At 45.8% G+C, this 20,636-nt stretch overlaps 1 protein-coding gene across 11 annotated transcripts in view; it reads right to left on the reverse strand.

The window, feature by feature from the left end:
- Positions 1-20,636, reverse strand: part of LOC140398303 (rho GTPase-activating protein 32-like) — a 792,529-nt gene that overhangs the window by 126,213 nt on the left and 645,680 nt on the right. The window contains exon 1 of one of the 11 annotated variants that reach the window (XM_072486843.1): positions 11,504-11,611. The exons of 9 other annotated variants lie outside the window; for them this stretch is intronic. The gene's annotated coding sequence lies outside the window, so the exon portion shown is untranslated. Of the gene's footprint in view, positions 1-11,143; positions 11,352-11,503; positions 11,612-20,636 lie in introns of those variants that run through there. One more of the 11 variants, XM_072486842.1, reaches the window with a different exon arrangement.

Raw genomic sequence — 20,636 nt, forward strand, 5'->3', positions numbered from 1 at the left:
CCTACTAATCTAAACGGCAGCTCCCCCAATCACCTCTCCTATCCCCTCGCCTGGACCGCAAACATCTCACTTTTCCCCATATTTAGCTCATAACCCGAAAACCGGCCAAATTCCCCTAGAATCCTCACGATTTCTTCCATCCCCTCTATTGGGTCCGATACATACAGAAGCAGGTCGTCTGCATAGAGCGAGACTCTGTGCTCCACCCCGGACCAGCCCCTTGAGGCTCTCAGAGCAATTGCCAACGGCTCTATAGCTAGCGCGAACAACAGTGGAGAGAGGGGGCATCCCTGTCTTGTCCCCCGGTGCAGTCTAAAATAGTCCGATGTTGCCCTATACATCCGTATGCTTGCCACAGGAGCCTGACACAGCAACCTGACCCAGTCAATAAAGCCCCGCCCAAATCCGAACCGTCCCAGTAAAAGCCCCGACCAAATCCGAACCGTCCCAGTACCGCCCACAGATAATCCTATTCTACCCGATCAAAAGCCTTTTCTGCATTCATTGCGATCACTACCTCCACCTCCCTACCTTCTGGGGGCATCATGATCACATTTAACGACCTTCTTACACTGGCCACCAACTGCCTAACAAACCCCGCCTGGTCCTCCCCAATAATGTCCGGAACACAATCCTCAATCCTGGAGGACAAAATTTTGGCCAGCAAGTTAGCATCCACATTCAACAGGGATATTGGCCTGTAGGACCCACACAGCTCCGGGTTCTTGTCCCGCTTCAGAATCAGCGAAATCGTGGCCTGTGACATCGTCGGGGCAGCACCCCTCTTTCCCTTGCCTCGTTGAACATCCTCATTAACGGCCAATATCCCAGAGAACTCTTTATAAAACTCAACTGGGTACCTGTCCGGCCCTGGGGCTTTACTCGACTGCATGGCCTTCAGACCCTCCACTATCTCTTCCAACATGATCGGGGCACCCAGCCCTTCTACCAGCTCCCTCGACACCTTTGGGAAATTCAGCCCTCCAAGAAGTGCCTCATCCCCTCCGGCCCCGTAGTGGGTTCCGACCTGTACAGCCTACTGTAGAAATCCCTAAACGCCATATTCACCCCTGCTGAATCTCCAGCCAGGTTCCCATCTCCGTCATTTACTTTCCCTATCTCCCTGGCCGCCTCCCTCTTTCTAAGCTCCTGTGCAAGCATTCTGCTGGCCTTCTCTCCATGCTCGTAGATCACCCCCCTCGCCTTTCTCAGTTGCTCCACCGCCCTCCCTGTGGTTAACAAGCCGAACTCCGCCTGTGGCCTCCACCGTTCCCTTAAAAGCGCTGCCTCCGAGGTCTCCGCATACCTCCTATCGATCTGTAGTATCTCCTTTACCAGTCGGTCCGTCTCTGCCCTGTCCACCTTCTCCCTATGGGCCCGTACCGATATCAGCTCCCCTCTGACCACCGCCTTCAGTGCTTCCCAGACCACCGCTGCTGAAATTTCCCCCTTGGCGTTGACCTGCAGGTAGCTCTGAATACATTTCCTCAGCCGCTCGCACACCCCTTCGTCAGCCAAAAGTCTTACATCTAACCTCCAGTGCGGGCGCTGGTTACTGTCTTTACTAACCTGCAGGTCAACCCAGTGCGGAGCATGGTCTGAGATTGTAATCGCCGAGTACCCCGTGTCCACCACCCCAGCCAGCAAGGACCTGCTCAAAATAAATAAATCAATCCGGGAGTACACTTTATGCACGTGTGAGTAGAAGGAGAACTCCTTCACCCTCGGCTGCCCAAATCTCCATGGATCCCCCCCTCCAATCTGCTCCATGAACCCTTTCATTTCCTTTGCCATAGCTGGCACCCTGCCCGTTTTAGAGCTTGACCGGTCCAAGCCAGGGTCCATAACTGTGTTGAAGTCCCCTCCCATGACCAACCTGTGCGAGTCCAGGTCCGGTATCTTCCCCAGCATCCGCTTTATAAACTCCACATCATCCTAATTTGGCGCATACACATTTACTAATACCACCTGCACCCCCTCTAACTTCCCACTGACCATAATGTACCGGCCTCCCACTTCCGAGACTATTGTACTCGCCTCAAACATCCCGAAAATGAAATGAAAATAGCTTATTGTCACAAGTAGGCTTCAAATGAAGTTACTGTGAAAAGCCCCTAGTCGCCACATTCCGGCACCTGTTCGGGGAGGCTGGTACGGGAACTCGCTTATTGATCAGGATCGCGACCCCTCTAGTCTTTGAATCTAGTCCCGAGTGAAAGACCTGACTGACCCAGCCTTTCCTCAATCTAATCTGGTCAGTTACTCTAAGGTGCGGCTCCTGCAACATTATCACGTCCGCCTTCAGTCCCCTCAGATGCGTGAACACACGTGCCCTCTTGACCGGCCCATTTAACCCTTGAACACTCCAGGTGATCAGCCTAGTTGGGGGTCTCATTGCCCCCCCCCCCCCCCCCTCGCCAATCAGCCATCCCCTTTTTTGGGCCTGCCTCCAGCCCACGCTCCGCGCCTCCACCGGTCCACCCCCAGGCAGCCTCCGCTCCCAACCTCCTCTCTGTCCCTTAGCCCAAGTCCCTCCCTCGTCAGCAGAACATTTACCCCCCCTCCACCCCCAGTAACAACACTCTGTAACCCAATCCCTTTAATAAACCGAACACATGCACACCCCCCACTGCGCTTTCGTGAGTTAGCCCGCCCAGCTAGCTTGGTGACCCCCAACCTTGCCGCCGGATAGTCTCCCACCTATTGTTCCCTCCCCCCCCCCCGCTCATGCAAACATACTCCAACATCAAACAATCCCCACACAATTGCCCTGACAGAAAAACACAAGATCTAAACAAGCACACCTCCATCCCCCAACAGTGCAAATGAAAACCTTAACTCACTCAGCTCTACTGCTAGTCCCAAATCAATGCTAAAGGCATTACAAACAGCTTCCACAAAACGAAAAACTTTTTTTTTTTTTAAAAAGAGAAAAAAACAAAACAAGAACGTTGCAGCAAAGTTCAAAAGTTCTCAGTCCACCACCAGTCCTTTCCTTTTCGCAAAGTCCAGCGCGTCTTCAGGCAACTCGGAATAAAAGTGCTGTTCCTCGTACGTGACCCAGATACGGGCCGGATACAACAGACCGAACTTCACCTTTTTCTTAAAAAGGATGGACCTAATCTGGTTGAAGCCTGCTCTTCTCCTGGCCACCTCCACACTCAGGTCTTGGTAAACCTGCAGGATTTACAGCTCCGTGTCTGCTTGGCCCACTTTAGAATGCGCTCCTTATCCAAGTACCTGTGGAATCACACCACCATTGCCCTTGGGGGGATCGCCCATTTGCGGCTTCCTCGCGAATGCTCTGTGAGCCCTGTCCACCTCCAAGGGCTGGGAGAATGCCCCATCCCCCAGCAGCTTCTCAAACATGTCTGCGATGTATGCCCCAGCGTCCGCTCCTTCGGACCCCTCCGGGAGCCCAACGATTCTCAAATTCTGCCGGCGGGACCTATTCTCTAGGTCCTCCACCTTCTCCAGGAGCTCCTTCTGCTGGTCTCTCAGCATCCCCATCTCCAACTCCACCGCAGTTTGATGTTCCTCCTGCTCAACCAGCGCCTTCTCTACCTTCTGGATCGCCCAACCTTGGGCGTCCAATCTAAGCTCCAGCCGCTCAATTGACTCTTTTATCGGGTCCAAGCAGTCCCGTTTCGGCTTAGCAAAGCCTTCCTGAATAACTTGCATCAGCTGCTCCGTTGACCGCTGGGTCGACAAACCAGATGTCCGGTCCTCCGCCATGCTGTCTCCTGCTGCAGCTTCAGCCCAAGCCTTCTCTGTCTTTTTGTTTCTGCCTTTACGAGTACTTCTAGTCCTTCTCTCCATGCACCGATGTGGGAATTCAGTACACAATTGCCTCTGTCATCAGTTTTACAATTCAAGTCCGGTAGAAAATCAGGGGAAAAGGTCCAAAGGTCCGACCAGAGCGGGAGCCACCAAATGTGCGACTTACTCCTTGATAGCCGCCACCGGTAGTCATTTCCCCTCTATGTTTGACCTACAAAATGTTGTTGAAGCTGTATTCATCCAAGACAAATTGAGAATATTCCATTACGCTTGTGCCTTGTGGAAAAGGTATGGGGAGACAGGAGCCAAGCCACTCGCCTTAGAATACCCAGCCTATTAGGTGGGTGATCCAGTAAAGCTTCCGGTCAATGGCAATCCCTAGGATGTTGATGGTGTGGAATTTGACAATGGCAATGCCACTAAATATCAAAGGATGGTGGTTAAAAACACTCTTGGAGATGTTTACTGCCTGGAACCGTGGCCTGAACAGTATTTACCACTGAACAGTCCAAGCCTGAATGTTGCCCATGTGTCACTGCATGTGGAAATATGATCATTCGCTGAGGAATTACAAATGGAACGGAACATTCTAAACTTAACAGCAAGCATCCCCAGTTTTTACTTCATGATGGAGGGAACATAATTGATGAAGCAGGTGAAGGTGACTGGACTGAGGATATTGCCCTAAGGAACTCCTGCAGCAATGCCCTAGGACTGAGATGATTGGGCTGCAGTAACCTCAACCACCTCCCTTTGCTATAGATATGACTCCAAACAATGGCCTACTCCACTTGGAGTTGTGTGCTGCTGTCTCTCTCCCAAATATTTCCTGCCTGCTGTTTCTGAGTCTGCAGAGAATTCTCAAGACCCTGATAAGTCTACAGTGAGAACCATTACAGACGGAAAGCAAAGACATCATCCAACTGGTGCCCTAGACTGAAGAAAAATCTAACTGGAAGACATCTATCTGAAATAGAGACTTTCATCCTTGTACTTTTAGTTTTTCTTTCAACATCACTCTTTTCCCTTTGTGTTTGTCTATCTTGTGTGCGTGTAGAGGGTGTGGCAAGTTAAAGGGGGGGGGGGGTTTAGAAATTAGATAGTAGTTAACCAGATGTATTTGTTGCCTATTTAATTCTTGCTATTAATAAAAGTTAATTGTATTTAAATTTACAAACCTGGTGATTCTAGTTATTGAACAGCAAAGACCAAAGACTTTGCGTATTTTTAAAATCTCAAAATGATGCCAGAGCATAGCGGCTCTCTGCGAGCTCCCGCACACAGATCCTCTTCCCACATCTCTGATAACCATACTAACGGTTTGGGGTAGCACAAGTGGATAGCACTGTGGCTTCACAGCGCCAGGGTCCCAGGTTCGATTCCCCGCTGGGTCACTGTCTGTGCGAAGTCTGCACGTTCTCCCAGTGTCTTCGTGGGTTTCCTCCGCGTGCTCCGGTTTCCTCCCACAGTCCAAAGGCGTTCAGGTTAGGTGGATTGGACATGATAAATTGCCCTTCGTGACCAAAAAGGGTAGGAGGGGTTACTGGGTTAGGGTGGAAGTGAGGGCTTAAGTGGGTCGGTGCAGACTCGATGGGCCGAATGGCCTCCTTCTGCACTGTATGTTCTATGTTCTAATCTATTAAAAACCCAAAACCGACGAAGACCCCACACGAGGACCCGAACGCAACAAAAGATAGACGCGTACGTGTGGAATCCTGGGGCTGTGAACATGACTGTGAAGTGCCGCACATACTACCTTCCATGCAAGTTCAGTTCAGCCATTGTCACAGTGGTCTACATCCCACCCCGGGCAGAAGTGAAGAAGGCACTTGATGAACCGTACACGGTTATAAATAACAATGAAACAGAATACTCGGAGGTCTTGTTCATCATGGCCGGTGACATCAAGCAGGCCTATCTCAAGAGTGTACTGCCAATATTTCACCAATGCAGCTACTGCCACACCAGGGGTGCCAACACTCTCGACCACAGCTACACAAACATCAAGGACGCCTATCGATCCATCCAACGAACGGACTTCGGAAAATTGGACCATAAGACGGTGCTCCTTCTCCCGGCATACAAGCAGAAACTTAAGTGGGAGAATCTGGTTAAGAAGGTAACGCAATGCTGGTCCGAGGCAACAGAAGAGCTCCTACGCGATTGCTTGGAGTAGGTGGACTGGTCCATATTCAAGAACTCAGTGGCCAACCTAAACGAGTATGCCACCACCGGCACAGACTTAATCGGCAAGTGTGTAGAAGATTGCGTGCCGAAGAAGGTAGTACATACATTCCCCAACCGGAAACCATGGTTTAATCGGGAGATTTACTCCCTACTGATGGCCAGATCTGAGGCATTCAAGACAGGCGACCTTGATCTACACAAGAAATCTATGTGCGACCTCCGCAAAGCAATCAGGGATGCTAAGAGACAATATCAGATCAAGCGAGAGTCACAGACTAATGACACGGATGCCCATTGGTTGTGGCAAAGATTAAACAACATAATGGGTTACAAAGTGAAGCCGAGTAGAATCTCCGGCAGCAGCACACCCCTCCCGATGAACTCAATGCTTCTATGCTCGATTCAAACAGGAAACCAACAAACCGCTTTCAATTGCCCCAATAGCCTCGACACACCCATACCTACTGTCACAGCTTCCAAAGTCAGACCCGCTGCTTCAAGAAGACCATCATCATACCGGTACCAAAGAAGAACCAGGCAATGTGTCTCAACGACGACCGTCCAGTAGCTTTGACATCTATCATTATGAAGTGCTTTGAGAGGTTGGTCATGAGACACCAACTCCATATTCCCAGAATGCTTTGATCCACTGCAATTTGCATACCATCACAACCGGTCCACAGCGGATGCCATCACCCTGACCCTACACTCATCCCTGGAGCATCTCAACAACAAAGACTCCTACGTCAGACTCCTATTCATTGACTACAGCTCCACCTTCAACACCATAATCGCAGCCAAGCTCATATCAAAATTCCAAAACCTAGGACTTGGCTCCTCCCTCTTCCAACTGGATCCTCGACTTCCTGACCCATAAATCAAGTTAGTAAGGATAAACACCACCTCTGCGACAGATCTCAATACCAGAGCCCAGCAAGGCTGTGTACTTAGGCCTCACTATACTCCCTACAAACACATACAACTATGTGGCAAAATTTGGCTCCAACTCCATCTACAAGTTTGCTGATGACTTGATCTTAGTGGGTCGGATCTCGAACAATGATGAGTCAGAGTACAGTGGGGAGATAGAGAACCTAGTGGAGATGGAGAATCTAACGATAACAAGCTCTCCCTCAACATCAGCAAAACTAAAGGGCCGCTCATTGCCTTTAGAAAGCAAAGTATCGTACACACCCCTGTTTGCATCAATGGTGCCGAGGTGGAGATGGTTGACAGCTTCAAATTCCTAGGTGTGCACGTCACCAACAATCTGTCCTGGTCCACTCATGCCGACACCATGACCAACAAAGCGCAACAGCGCCTATACATTCTCAAGAAACTAAGGAAATTCGGCATGTCCACATTGACTCTTACCAACTTTTACAGATGCACCATAGAAAGCATCCAATCTGGCTCCATCACAGGCTGGTATAGCAACTGCTTGGTCCAAAACCATAAGAAACTAGAGTTGTGAACACAACCCTGTCTAACATGCGAACCCACCTCCCATCCATTGACTCTGTCTACACCTCCCACTGCTTTGGGAAAGTGAGCAACATAATCAAAGAACCCTCCCACACGGGTTATTCTCTCTTCCAACTTCTTCCATCAGCCAGATACAAAACTATGAGAACATGCACTGTAAGGCTCAAAAAACTTCTTCCCCGCTGTTACCAGACCCCTGCTTGACCCCCTTATGGACTGAACTGATCTCTTCACACATCTTCTCTACTGAGTAGTACTACACTCCGCATACTCACCCGATGCCTGTGCCTATGTATTTACATTGTGTATTTATACATGTCCTATGTATTTTCATGTATGGAATGATCTGTCTGGACTGTACACAAACAATAGTTTTCACTGTACCTCGGTATACGTGACAATAAATTAAATTAAATTTAAATTTAAATTTAATTTCAATTGTGTTGCGACTCCGGGTCAAGTGGGGCTGGAATTCACCACGCATTACCCGTGGACCCATAATTGGGTTGTGCCTTTATCAGAAGACTCAGGTGAAACAGGACACTTGCCAGGACATTGCGTTCCCAGGTTTTGATTTTGGAGAGGAGAGATCAGACTCTTGGCACCGGATGGATCTTAGGAACTGGTTTTGAAGGAAGCCAGTACGATTGGTTAACTGGCAACCAGTGGGTTGGCCAGGGATAGTGTTCTACCGGACAACGATCAGTCATTGGTTCCTGCGTGATGCTTTCTGAAAGAACTGGGAGTGTTTAGACCTTGGGAGGAGGAACGCTCTCTCTTTGGCGGCACGGTAGCACAGTGGTTAGCGCTGTTGATACACAGCGCCTGGATCCCAGGTTCAATTCCTGACTTGGGCCACTGTCTATGCGGCTCTGCACGTTTCCCCCGTATACATGTCCTATATTCCCCGTGTCTGTGTGGGTTTCCTCCGGGTGCTGCAGTTCCCTCTCACAAAGTGCCGAAAGAGGTGCTGTTAGGTAATTTGGACATTGTGAATTCTCCCTCAATGTACCCGAACAGGCGCCAGAATGTGGCGACAAGGGGATTTTCACAGTAACTTAATTGCAGTGTCAATGTAAGCTTGAAGTGAAAGAAATGCCTTACTGTTCTGAAAGCAGTGAGTGCCTGACACATCTTTGCTGTGAGCCAGAAATGATGCTGAGTGGCAGAGAAGGTAGACAACCTTGCCAGAGAGAACTATCCCAAGCCTAAAAGGCAGTATCAAAACGAAAGCTTAACTTCAGAAGGATATTAACTAGAAGTCACCCTAGTGCATCAAAGATCTTTATCCTTTTATTTTTAGGAATATTTTCTTTCCCTTTTCAGAACCTTTTCTTCTGTGTTGTTTGCCTGTGTGGAGAGAGTGGGGTAGTTAGGAAGGGGGGTTGGGAAAGGGGTGTTAGATATGAGTTAAATTTTTTGTCATTTTAATTATAATACTGTACATAATGAAAGGATACTTGTGTTAAAGTCACAAACCTGGTGACTGTAACATTTTGGGGCTCAACCAAGGACCTAGGGTATTTCAGATGTGTTGTGATTCCGGGTCAACTGGGGCTTGAATTGACAGCACTAGCCCAGGGTGTCATGACACTGATCGAGGTGAGCTCAAGGATGTCCCTCTTCTTGCTTCCCTTACTATCTATCACAGGTCAAGTCTGGCAGCTATTTCCTTCAGGACTCAGTCAACTTGGTCAGTTGTAGTTCTACTGAGTTAATCCTGGTGATGGACATTGAAAATCCCCACACAGGAGTTTGCTACCTTTGCTACCCTCAGTGCCTCTTTAAAGTGGTGTTCAACATAGACGTTGATTGATTCATCAGCTGAAAGATGATGGTAGATTTCCATTGACCATGAAACTTCGTGAGGTTCAAAGTCTTGCTGATAATACCGAGTGAGACAGAGACAGAAAGTGAGAGAGAGACAGATAAAGAGAGAGAGAGAGAGAGAGAAAGAAAGAAAGAGAGAGAGAGAAAGAGAGAGAGAGAAAGAGCGAAAGAGAAACAGAGAGAGAGAGGGAGAGAGGGAGTGAGAGATTTGGTAAGGTGTCCAGCGGGAGGGGCAGAGCCGGGCAGCGGGGGCAGGGGGGGGGGGCAGAGCCGGGCAGCGGGGGCAGAACCGGCCAGCGGGAGGGGCAGAAACGGCCAGCGGGAGGGGCAGAACCGGCCAGCGGGAGGGGCAGAGCCGGCCAGCGGGAGGGGCAGAGCCAGCCAGCGGGAGGGGCAGAGCCGGCCAGCGGGAGGGGCAGAACCGGCCAGCGGGAGGGGCAGAGCCGGCCAGCGGGAGGGGCAGAGCCGGCCAGCGGGAGGGGCAGAACCGGCCAGCGGGAGGGGCAGAGCCGGCCAGTGGGAGGGGCAGAGCCGGCCAGCGGGAGGGGCAGAACCGGCCAGCGGGAGGGGCAGGACCGGCCAGCGGGAGGGGCAGAGCCGGCCAGCGGGAGGGGCAGAGCCGGCCAGCGGGAGGGGCAGAACCGGCCAGCGGGAGGGGCAGGACCGGCCAGTGGGAGGGGCAGGACTGGCCAGCGGGAGGGGCAGGACCGACCAGCGGTAGGGGCAGAACCGGCCAGTGGGAGGGGCAGAAACGGCCAGCGGGAGGGGCAGAACTGGCCAGCGGGGCAGAGTACAAACTAAGTTAAATAGAAAGTTTACAAATATAACAATTTTGGAATGTACAGTATTTCAGCTTATAGCAAATGTAATAATAGTAATTTTTGTCACAAGTAGGCTTACATTAACACTGCAATAAAGTTACTGTGAAAAGCTCCTAGTCGCCACATTCCAGCGACTGTTCGGGTCCAGAGGGAGAATTCAGAATGTCCAAATTACCAAACAGCACGTCTTTCAGAATTTGGGGGAGGAAACCAGAGCACCCGGAGGAAAACCACGCAGGCACAGGGAGAACATGCAGACCAAGCCAGGAATCGAACCTGGGACCCTGGGGCTGTAAAGCAACAGTGCTAACCACTGTACTACCGTGCCACCCTGTAAACGTTATGTTTAATTTTTTGTTCTGATAGGAAAGGTTCTACAAAAGCTAACTACAGTTTTTACGTTGGTTGTAATAGGAAAGTCTGATTTGCTTGAAGTTGTTTCACTTAAGATGCACTATTCAGAAACGTGACTAACAATAAGTGAGGAATTACTACACTAACCTTGTAAAGCTGGACTTTCTCAATTCAATATAAATTCTCCAGTTGCCAGGATTGAATTTGAACTGATAATTGCATGCAGATCATTACAAATCTAGTCCAGCAAACCTTTTAAAATGCCATAGCTTTATGAAAAGCTAATTAATGAAACCACACAAAATTGTTCTGCTGTATATTCACATTGTAATTCAACTTTACTGTAACTATCTGAACCAAAATATACTTTAGTCGTGCTGTAATCTAACCGTTGCAACTATTGTTTTAACCATGTTCTTTAACTGTACTGTAAAACTACAATTGGCGATAGTTCAGATGAATTGTAGCAGTAAAATTTCGGACATCTGCCTTCAGGCTTCATTGAATTCCTGGCAGCAGCACTGATCAAAATGCCAAGAGATCATATGGAGTATAAAACACACTGGCCGCAATGGGAATAGTGCTGATTGTAAATAGATTCACTTTAAGAGCACATGATTGTCTGCTCAGTTAACAAGAGAAAATATTTAACAACCTAATCACAAAAATACAAATGTGGTCCTTACCCTAAGTCTGTAGCGCCAACTTTCAGGTGTCTATCCAAAATGGGTTTGAAGTGCAACTTCAGATAGGCTCCCAGCACGGCATTCCACACTAGGCACCTTACTACTAGAGTACAAGCTGGCAGGTTTATATGTCTTTGTAAACAGTTTTCATTGACTGCTTCTTGCCTGGTCCTGTAAACCTTAGCAGTATCGTCTGACAAACGTACCTTTGTCCTTTACAACATCGCTCTGATATAAACAGCTCACTGTAAATCCTCACTTCAAACAGCCTGGTTCACTTGCCCCACCCTCCCCTTGCCTACTCAGGCAATGGTTTGGAAGAGACAGTCCCATTGGTTATTATGACACAGATCTGTTTACCTGAAGCAGATATCTGGGGATTTACAGCAGCCGAAAGAGTTTTGCATGACACCAGGAATTAGTAATGCTGCGCGAGGTGACGTCTGCAGCAGCTGACAGCTCCTACTCAGTGTGGTTAGCTTTCAAACTCTTGCCCTGGGAGCTCTCTAATTCAGAAAGTTGCTTCACATTGACAAACTGATCACTGCAGTCTTGCCAGTAGTAACTGCTGGCAAGACTGCAGCATTGGGGCGGGTTTAAACTAACGTGGCAGGGGGATGGAACCGATGCAGGAAGTTGGAAGGTAGTAAAACAGGGACAGAAACAAAAGGCGAAAGTGTAAGGCAGAGAAGCCATAGTCAAAAATCAAAAAGGTCGACAGTACAAGGTACAGTGACTGAGGGGAGCAGTGAATAGGACCAGGAATACTAAAAGGAATAAAACGGGAAGTAAAAACATTAGTGTTAAGCGACGCGGCAGGTTGTTACATGGAGATATTGGTTCAACGACAAGGAAAATTAGGAGAAAAGTTAAGAGGAAATATAACTTAGGAGAGGTTACTGATCGAGGTGTTAAGATCCAGAACAGAGGTAAATAAGCCAACATAGTGTACTTTACCTGAATGCTCGTAGTATTCGGAATAAGGTTGATGACGCAAATCATCGTGAATGACTATGATTTAGTGGCCATTACTGAAACATGGTTAAAGGATGGTCACGACTGGGAGTTAAATATCCAAGGATATCAAACTATTCGGAAGGACAGAGTAGGTGGTAAGGGAGGTGGTGTAGCTCTGTTATTTAAGGATGACATCCGGGCAATAGTAAAGGATGACATCGGTGCTATGGAGGATAAGGTTGAATCCATTTGGGTGGAAATCAGGAATAGTAAGGCGTAAAAGTCACTGTTAGGAGTAGTCTATAGGCCACCAAATAGTAACATTATGGTGGGGCAGGCAATAAACAAAGAAATAACGGATGCATGTAGAAATGGTACAGCAGTTATCATGGGGGATTTTAATCTACATGTCGATTGGTTTAACTGGGTCGGTCAAGGCAGCCTTGAGGAGGTGTTTATAGAATGTATCAGCGATAGTTTCCTAGAACAGTATGTAATGGAACCTACGAGGGAACAAGCGGTCCTAGGTCTGGTCCTGTGTAATGAGACAGGATTGATTCATGATCTCATAGTTAGGGATCCTCTCGGAAGGAGCGATCACAATATGGTGGAATTTAAAATACAGATGGAGGGTGAGAAAGTAAAATCAAACACGAGTGTTTTGTGCTTAAACAAAGGAGATTACAATGGGATGAGAGAAGAACTAGCTAAGGTAGACTGGGAGCAAAGACTTTATGGTGAAACAGTTGAGGAACAGTGGAGAACCTTCCAAGCGATTTTTCACAGTGCTCAGCAAAGGTTTATACCAACAAAAAGGAAGGACGGTAGAAAGAGGGAAAATCGACCGTGGATATCTAAGGAGATAAGGGAGAGTATCAAATTGAAGGAAAAAGCATACAAAGTGGCAAAGATTAATGGGAGACTAGAGGACTGGGAAATCTTTAGGGGGCAACAGAAAGCTACTAAAAAAGCTATAAAGAAGAGTAAGATAGATTATGAGAGTAAACTTGCTCAGTATATAAAAACAGATAGTAAAAGTTTCTACAAATATACAACACAAAAAAGAGTGGCTAAGGTAAATATTGGTCCTTTAGAGGATGAGAAGGGAGATTTAATAATGGGAGATGAGGAAATGGCTGAGGAACTGAACAGGTTTTTGGGTCGGTCTTCACAGTGTAAGACACAAATAACATGCCAGTGACTGATAGAAATGAGGCTATGACAGGTGAGGACCTTGAGAGGATTGCTATCACTAAGGAGGTAGTGATGGGCAAGCTAATGGGGCTAAAGGTAGACAAGTCTCCTGGCCCTGATGGAATGCATATCAGAGTGCTAAAAGAGATGGCTAGGGAAATTGAAAATGCACTGGTGATAATTTACCAAAATTCACTAGACTCTGGGGTGGTCCCGGCGGATTGGAAATTAGCAAGCGTGACACCACTGTTTAAAAAAGGAGGTAGGCAGAAAGCGTGTAATTATAGGCCAGATTATAGGCCAGTGAGCTTAACTTCGATAGTAGGGAAGATGCTGGAATCTATCATCAAGGAAGAAATAGCGAGGCATCTGGATGGAAATTGTCCCATTGGGCAGACGCAGCATGGGTTCATAAAGGGCAGGTCGTGCCTAACTAATTTAGTGGAATTTTTTGAGGACATTACCAATGCGGTAGATAATGGGGAGCCAATGGATGTGGTATATCTGGATTTCCAGAAAGCCTTTGACAAGGTGCCACACAAAAGGTTGCTGCATGAGATAAAGATGCATGGCATTAAGGGTAAAGTAGTAGCATGGATAGAGGATTGGTTAATTAATAGAAAGCAAAGAGTGGGGATTAATGGGTGTTTCTCTGGTTGGCAATCAGTAGCTAGTGGTGTCCCTCAGGGATCAGTGTTTGGCCCACAATTGTTCACAATTTACAAAGATGATTTGGAGTTGGGGACCAAGGGCAACGTGTCCAGGTTTGCAGACGACAGTAAGATGAGTGGAAAAGCAAAAAGTGCAGAGGGTATTGGAAGTCTGCAGAGCGATTTGGATAGGCTAAGTGAATGGGCTAGGGTCTGGCAGATGGAATACAATGTTGACAAATGAGAGGTTATCCATTTTGGTAGGAATAACAGCAAAAGGGATTATTATTTAAATGATAAAATATTAAAACATGCTGCTTTGCAGAGAGACCTGGGTGTGCTAGTGCATGAGTCGCAAAAAGTTGGTTTACAGGTGCAACAGGTGATTAAGAAGACAAATGGAATTTTGTCCTTCATTGCTAGAGGGATGGAGTTTAAGACTAGGGAGGTTATGCTGCAATTGTATAAGGTGTTAGTGAGGCCACACCTGGAGTATTGTGTTCAGTTTTGGTCTCCTTACTTGAGAAACGACGTACTGGCACTGGAGGGTGTGCAGAGGAGATTCACTAGGTTAATCCCAGAGCTGAAGGGGTTGGATTACGAGGAGAGGTTGAGTAGACTGGGACTGTACTCTTTGGAATTTAGAAGGATGAGGGGGGGATCTTATAGAAACATATCAAATTATGAACGGAATAGATAGGATAGATGCGGGCAGCTTGTTTCCACTGGCGGGTGAAAGCAGAACTAGGGGGCATAGCCTCAAAATAAGGGGAAGTAGATTTAGGACTGAGTTTAGGAGGAACTTCTTCGCCTAAAGGGTTGTGAATCTATGGAATTCCTTGCCCAGTGAAGCAGTAGAGGCTCCTTCATTAAATGTTTTTAAGATAAAGATAGATAGGTTTTTGAAGAATAAAGGGATTAAGGGTTATGGTGTTCGGGCCGGAAAGTGGAGCTGAGTCCACAAAAGATCAGCCATGGTCTCATTGAATGGCAGAGCAGGCTCGAGGGGCCAGATGACCTTCTCCTGCTCCGAGTTCTTATGTTCTTATAAACAAGCTAAACTCAGAAAGTTTTGGGTTCAAATTCTACCTGAAGTATTTACGACGAAACTCCAGTCTGACACTCTAATGCAGTGCAGAGGGAGGTGTCCTCCTTTGGATGAAATGCCTGCACTCTCTGATGGGCAAAGAAAATCCCATGGGAACGTTTTGGAAAAAGAGCGGGAGAGTTTGAGGTCCTGGATCAACAATTATCACTAAAGCAACATCACTCAAGTAAATAATTGGGGCATGTTTTTGTGTGTGGACCTTGCTGTGTTCAGACTGCCAAATTTCCCACTTTACAACAGTGACTATATCATAATATATGAACAGAAATAGGCCATTCGGCCCATCAAGTCTGCTCTGCCTTTCGATCATGGCTGATAGGTTTCTCATCCCCATTCTCCTGCCTTCTCTCCATAACTCCTGATCACCATATTTATCACAAACCTATCTATCTCTGTTTAAAGACACTTAGTGACTTGGCCTCCACAACCTTCTGTGGCAATGAGACCCACAGATTCACCACCGTGTCTGAATAAATTCCTCCTCATCTCATTATTAAAGGATCATCCCTTCAGTGAGGCTGTGCCCTCGGGTTTTAGACACTCCTACAAGTGGAAGCCACATCCATTTTATCCAGGCCTCTCAGTACTCTCAAGTTTCAAAGAGATCCCCCCTCATCTTTCTAAACTCCACCGAGTACAGACCCAGAGTTCACAACTGCTTCTCATATAACAAGCCCTTCATTCCCAGGATCATTCTTTTGAACCTCCTCTGGACCCCCTCCATGGTCGCCACATCCTTCCTTAGGTACAGGATCAAAACTGCTCACAATATTCCAAAGGGGTCTGAAAAGAGCCTTATACAGCCTCAGAAGTGCATCCCTGCTCTTGTAATCTTGCCCTCTCGAAACTTGCCTTCCTAACTGCCAACTGAACCTGCATGTTAATCTTAAGTGAATCATGAAGCAAGACTCCCAAGTCCCTTTGCGCTACAGATTTCCGAAGCCTTTCCCCATCTAGAAAATAGTCTCTGCCTCTATTCTTCTTATCAAAGTGCATAACCTCTGAAGCACTAAGCGTCAAGAACCACAAAGACATGTGAGACTTTAACTAAGGCTTTAATATACTACATGGGAGGCTTACCCGACACAGACGACCCCAGACAGAATGGGGCCGGTCCCAGAAGAGGGTTCTTATACGTAACTCCCGGGGAAGTGGCTAAGGCGGAGCTCTCCGTGGCCAGGTCGGGTTACCTACCAGTGACCGAACCTCTGCAGAGCTACAGTACAATACACAGTATTACAGGGCCACGTTACACACAACTATTATATACTATGTACAATGGTAGGGAAGTACAGTGGTGTATCACCACAACCTCACTTTTCCGCATTGTATTCCATCTGTCACTTCTTTGCCCTGTCATATGAGAGTACCTTTAATAAATGGGTGTTGAAGAAATGTACCTTTAAGAAATGGGTGTTTATCAGTGATGTCAGAATGTGGGTGGAGCTGGGCTGTCTGTCAGCTTTTTACTTTCATTTTAGGCTGTTTGCTGCAGGGTGTGTTTTAGTTTTGTTTTCAGTTGAAGCTGAAGCTAGGCAGAGCAGGTGTGCTGTTGATCTCTCTGCCATGAAAAGACGATCTCTTGATCATTTGGTGAATTCAGAATCATAAATGTTCTCAGTAGCGAATGTATACCTAATGTGCTTCTGTTAAAGGTGTTTCTTTTGTCTTCTGGATGTTGTTTGCGAAGTTATTAAGGATTACTTAGTGTTGCATCCTTTGGGGGTTGTATTTGAATTGGTGGTTGCTAAGATGTTCACTGTATGTTTTAAAAGGTTAACTTGAGTTCATAGAATAAACATTGTTTTGATTTTAAAAATACTTTTCCATTTCTGCTGTGCCACACCTGTAGAATGGGCCGTGTGCTCCCCATACCACAATCTATTAAAAGTTGTGGGTCAGGTGAATTCCATGATACACTTTGGGGTTCTCTAAACCCTGGTCCCTAACAAATTGGGGGCTGGAGGGGGATAAAAGTCTACCTATTGGATTGGCTTAGTGAACTTAAAAACAGCGACGGGTGAGCGTATTGTGGTTGCTTTTCAGGTGTGGTATTTCAGTTAAGTTGGGAGTGTGTTGTGGACAATGGCTCTTTCAGAGGCTCTGGAGTTTTTGGGGGGTGGAGACGGTCACACGCAGTACCTTACGGACAGAGAATAACAGCAGACTGTTAGATTTGGCAAAAACATTGCAATTAACATTACCTGACAAAATGCGAAAAGATTAGGTAATTATGGTGGTGGCTAAGCATTTAAAGTTGCCTGAGATACAGTTTGACTCAATGGAAATGGCAAAGATTCAGTCACAAATTAAACAAATGGAACATGAGAAAGAATTAAAGCAGCTTGAATACAAGAGAGAGGAAACAGAAAGAGATAGAGAGGAAAAAGAAAAGGAGAGAGAAGAGAGGAGAAAAGAAAGAATAGCCCTAGCAGAACAAAAAGAAAGAGAAAGGGAGATACAGATCAGGGAAAAAAATAAAGAGAGAGAGTTTGAACTTCAGAAAATGGCCATGAAACACGACAGTCAGTTAAAATTGGCAGATGTAAAGGGAAATGTACAGTTGGATGATAGTGATGAGGATAGTGAGAAAGAGCATCATAGTCAAAGGCTTGGTGGGGATCTATTTAAATATGTCCAAGCATTGCCAAGGTTTGACGAGAAGGAGGTAGAAGCCTTTTTCATTTCATTTGAGAAGGTAGCAAAACAAATGAAATGGCCACAGGACATGTGGGTATTACTGATTCAAACAAAGCTGATAGGTAGATCTAGTGAAGTGTTTGCATCACTACCGGTGGAGGTATCTGGGACATATGAGGAGGTGAAAAAATCCATCTTAGGTGCATATGAACTAGTACCTGAAGCCTACAGACAAAGGTTTAGAAATTTAAGGAAACAATTTGGTCAAACATACATGGAGTTTGAAAGGATCAAACAGAGTAATTTTGATAGGTGGATAAGGGCTTTGAAAATAGACCAAACGTATGAAGCTCTCAGAGAAATTATACTTTTGGAGGAGTTTAAAAATTCAATTCCTGATGTAGTGAGAACACAAGTGGAAGAGCAGAGGGTTAAAACTGCGAGGTTAGCAGCAGAAATGGCAGATGATTATGAATTAGTTCATAAATCAAAGCTTGGTTTCCAACATCAGTTTCAGGGAGGGGTAGAAACTGGGGACATGAGAAATACTCAAGTGGTAAAAGTAAAGATGATCTGATGGGAGATAATAAGGAAAGTGTACCTCAGATTTTAAAAAAATCCAGGAGTGTGCAAAAGAAATGAAACATTTCAAATGTTTTCACTGTAATAAACTAGGCCATGTAAAGTCCCAGTGTTAGTGGTTGAAGAAAAGCACTGGGAAGGCTAATGTGGTAAAACAGGATAACTCAGTGGGGTTTGTTAAAGTGGTAAAGGAAAGCACAAATGAAGCGAAGGAGGTGGTAAAGAGTGTACAGCCTGGTCAAGAGGTAATTGATAAGAAGGTGCCAGATCTCTTTAAAGAATTTGCTTGTGTAGGTAAAGTTTACTCATGTGTATCAGGAGGAGCAGGTAAAGAAGTCACAATTTTAATAGATACGGGAGCTAGTCAATTATTAATGGTATGAGATGAGGAGTTATGTAGTTTGGGAAGAATGTTGCCAGAAAATGTGGTAATATGTGGAATTCAGGGTGAGAGGAGTAGTGTTCAATCATATAAGGTAAGTTTGCAAAGTCCCATGAAGAGTGGTGAAGTGGTAGTAGGAGAAATAGAGAAATTATCTTGTCCAGGAATGCAGTTTATCTTGGGTAATGATATAGCTGGATCGGAGGTGGGAGTGATGCCTACTGTGGTTGATAAGCCAGTGGAAAACCAGGCAACTAAAGTGTTGAAGGATGAATATCCTGGGATTTTTCCGGACTGTGTGGTAACAAGGTTGCAAAGTCACAGGTTAAGACAAGAGGAGAAATCAAAGAGTGAAGATGAAGTTGAAGTGCACTTATCAGAAACGATTTTTGATTAGATGGTTGAAAAAGAACAAGAACAGGTGGAGGATGAGGCGGTTATTTTTAGTTCAGGAAAATTGGCGGAGTTAGAACAAAAAGATATGGAAATAAAACGGATGTATGAGAAAGCATACACGGAAGAGGAATCTGAGTGTATACCAGAGTGTTATTACCGTAAAAGGTATGTCTTGATGAGAAAATGGAGACCTTTACATATGCAGGCGGATGAAAAGTGGGCAGAAGTTCATCAAGTAGTATTGCCGTTAGGGTATAGAAAGAAGGTGTTGCAAGTTGCACATGAGGTACCAGTGGGAGGTCATTTGGGAACAAGGTAAAATCCAGAAACATTTTTATTGGCTTGGACTACATAAAGATTTAGTTAAATTTTGTCGATCATATCACACATGTCAATTGACAGGGAAACCTCAAGCAGTGATAAAACCAGCACCCTTCTTACCCATTCCAGCATTTGAGGAACCTTTTGCAAGGGTCCTAATTGATTGCGTAGGACCGCTTCAGAAAACGAAAAGTGGTAATCAGTATCTTTTGACGATAATGGATGTGTCTACTCGGTTTCCAGAGGCCATTCCAGTACGTAATACTACTGCTAAAAAGATTGTGGAAGAGTTACTTAAATTCTTTACTAGATATGGACTACCCACCGAAATACAATCGGATCAAGGATCAAATTTTACCTCCAGGTTATTGAAAGAAGTTATAGATAGCTTTGGAATAAAACAATTTTTATCAACTGCGTATCATCCAGAATCGCAGGGAGTGTTAGAAAGGTGGCATCAGACATTAAAGACAATGTTGAGAGCGTTTTGTCACGATTATCCAGAGGATTGGGAGAAATGAATTCCATTCGTATTGTTTGCAATTAGGGATGCTCCTAATGAGTCAACCAAATTTAGTCCTTTTGAACTAATTTTGGTCATGAGGTAAGAGGACCACTTAAATTGATTAAGGAAAAATTGGTGAGTGAGAAATCGGAAATTACATTGTTGGATTACGTGTCAAATTTTAGGGAATGATTAAATAGAGCAGGTGAATTGGCGAGACAACATTTGAAAGTTGCACAAAATGTGATGAAACGGGTAGCGGACAAGAAATCCAAAGTTCGTAGTTTTGCCTGTGGAGATAAAGTTTTAGTATTGTTACCAGTGATAGGTGAACCTTTAAAAGCTAGGTTTTGTGGACCTAATCAGATTGAAAGGAAATTAAGTGAGGTGAATTATGTGGTAAAAACACCAGATAGAAGGAAGACTCACCGAGTGTGTCATGTGAATACGCTTAAAAGGTACTTTGAAAGGGAAGGAGAGAAAAAGGAGGTGGTTTTAATGATTCTAACTCAAAGTGACAAACCAAATCCAGATGACTGTGAACTTGACATACCTCAAATTAAATTGGAAAACGAGGATGTTCTTAAAAATTGGGATAAACTGTTAAGTTACCTTCCAGAGGATAAACGGACTGACCTGAAAGAGTTATTGTTATCACATGGGCAAGTTTGTGGAGATAAATTGGGAAGTACTAAAATGGCTATTCATGATGTAGATGTGGGAAAGACTGTTCCGATCAAACAACATCCGTACAGACT

The sequence above is a fragment of the Scyliorhinus torazame genome, chromosome 21, assembly GCF_047496885.1.
Source record: "Scyliorhinus torazame isolate Kashiwa2021f chromosome 21, sScyTor2.1, whole genome shotgun sequence".
Taxonomy (NCBI): domain Eukaryota; kingdom Metazoa; phylum Chordata; class Chondrichthyes; order Carcharhiniformes; family Scyliorhinidae; genus Scyliorhinus; species Scyliorhinus torazame.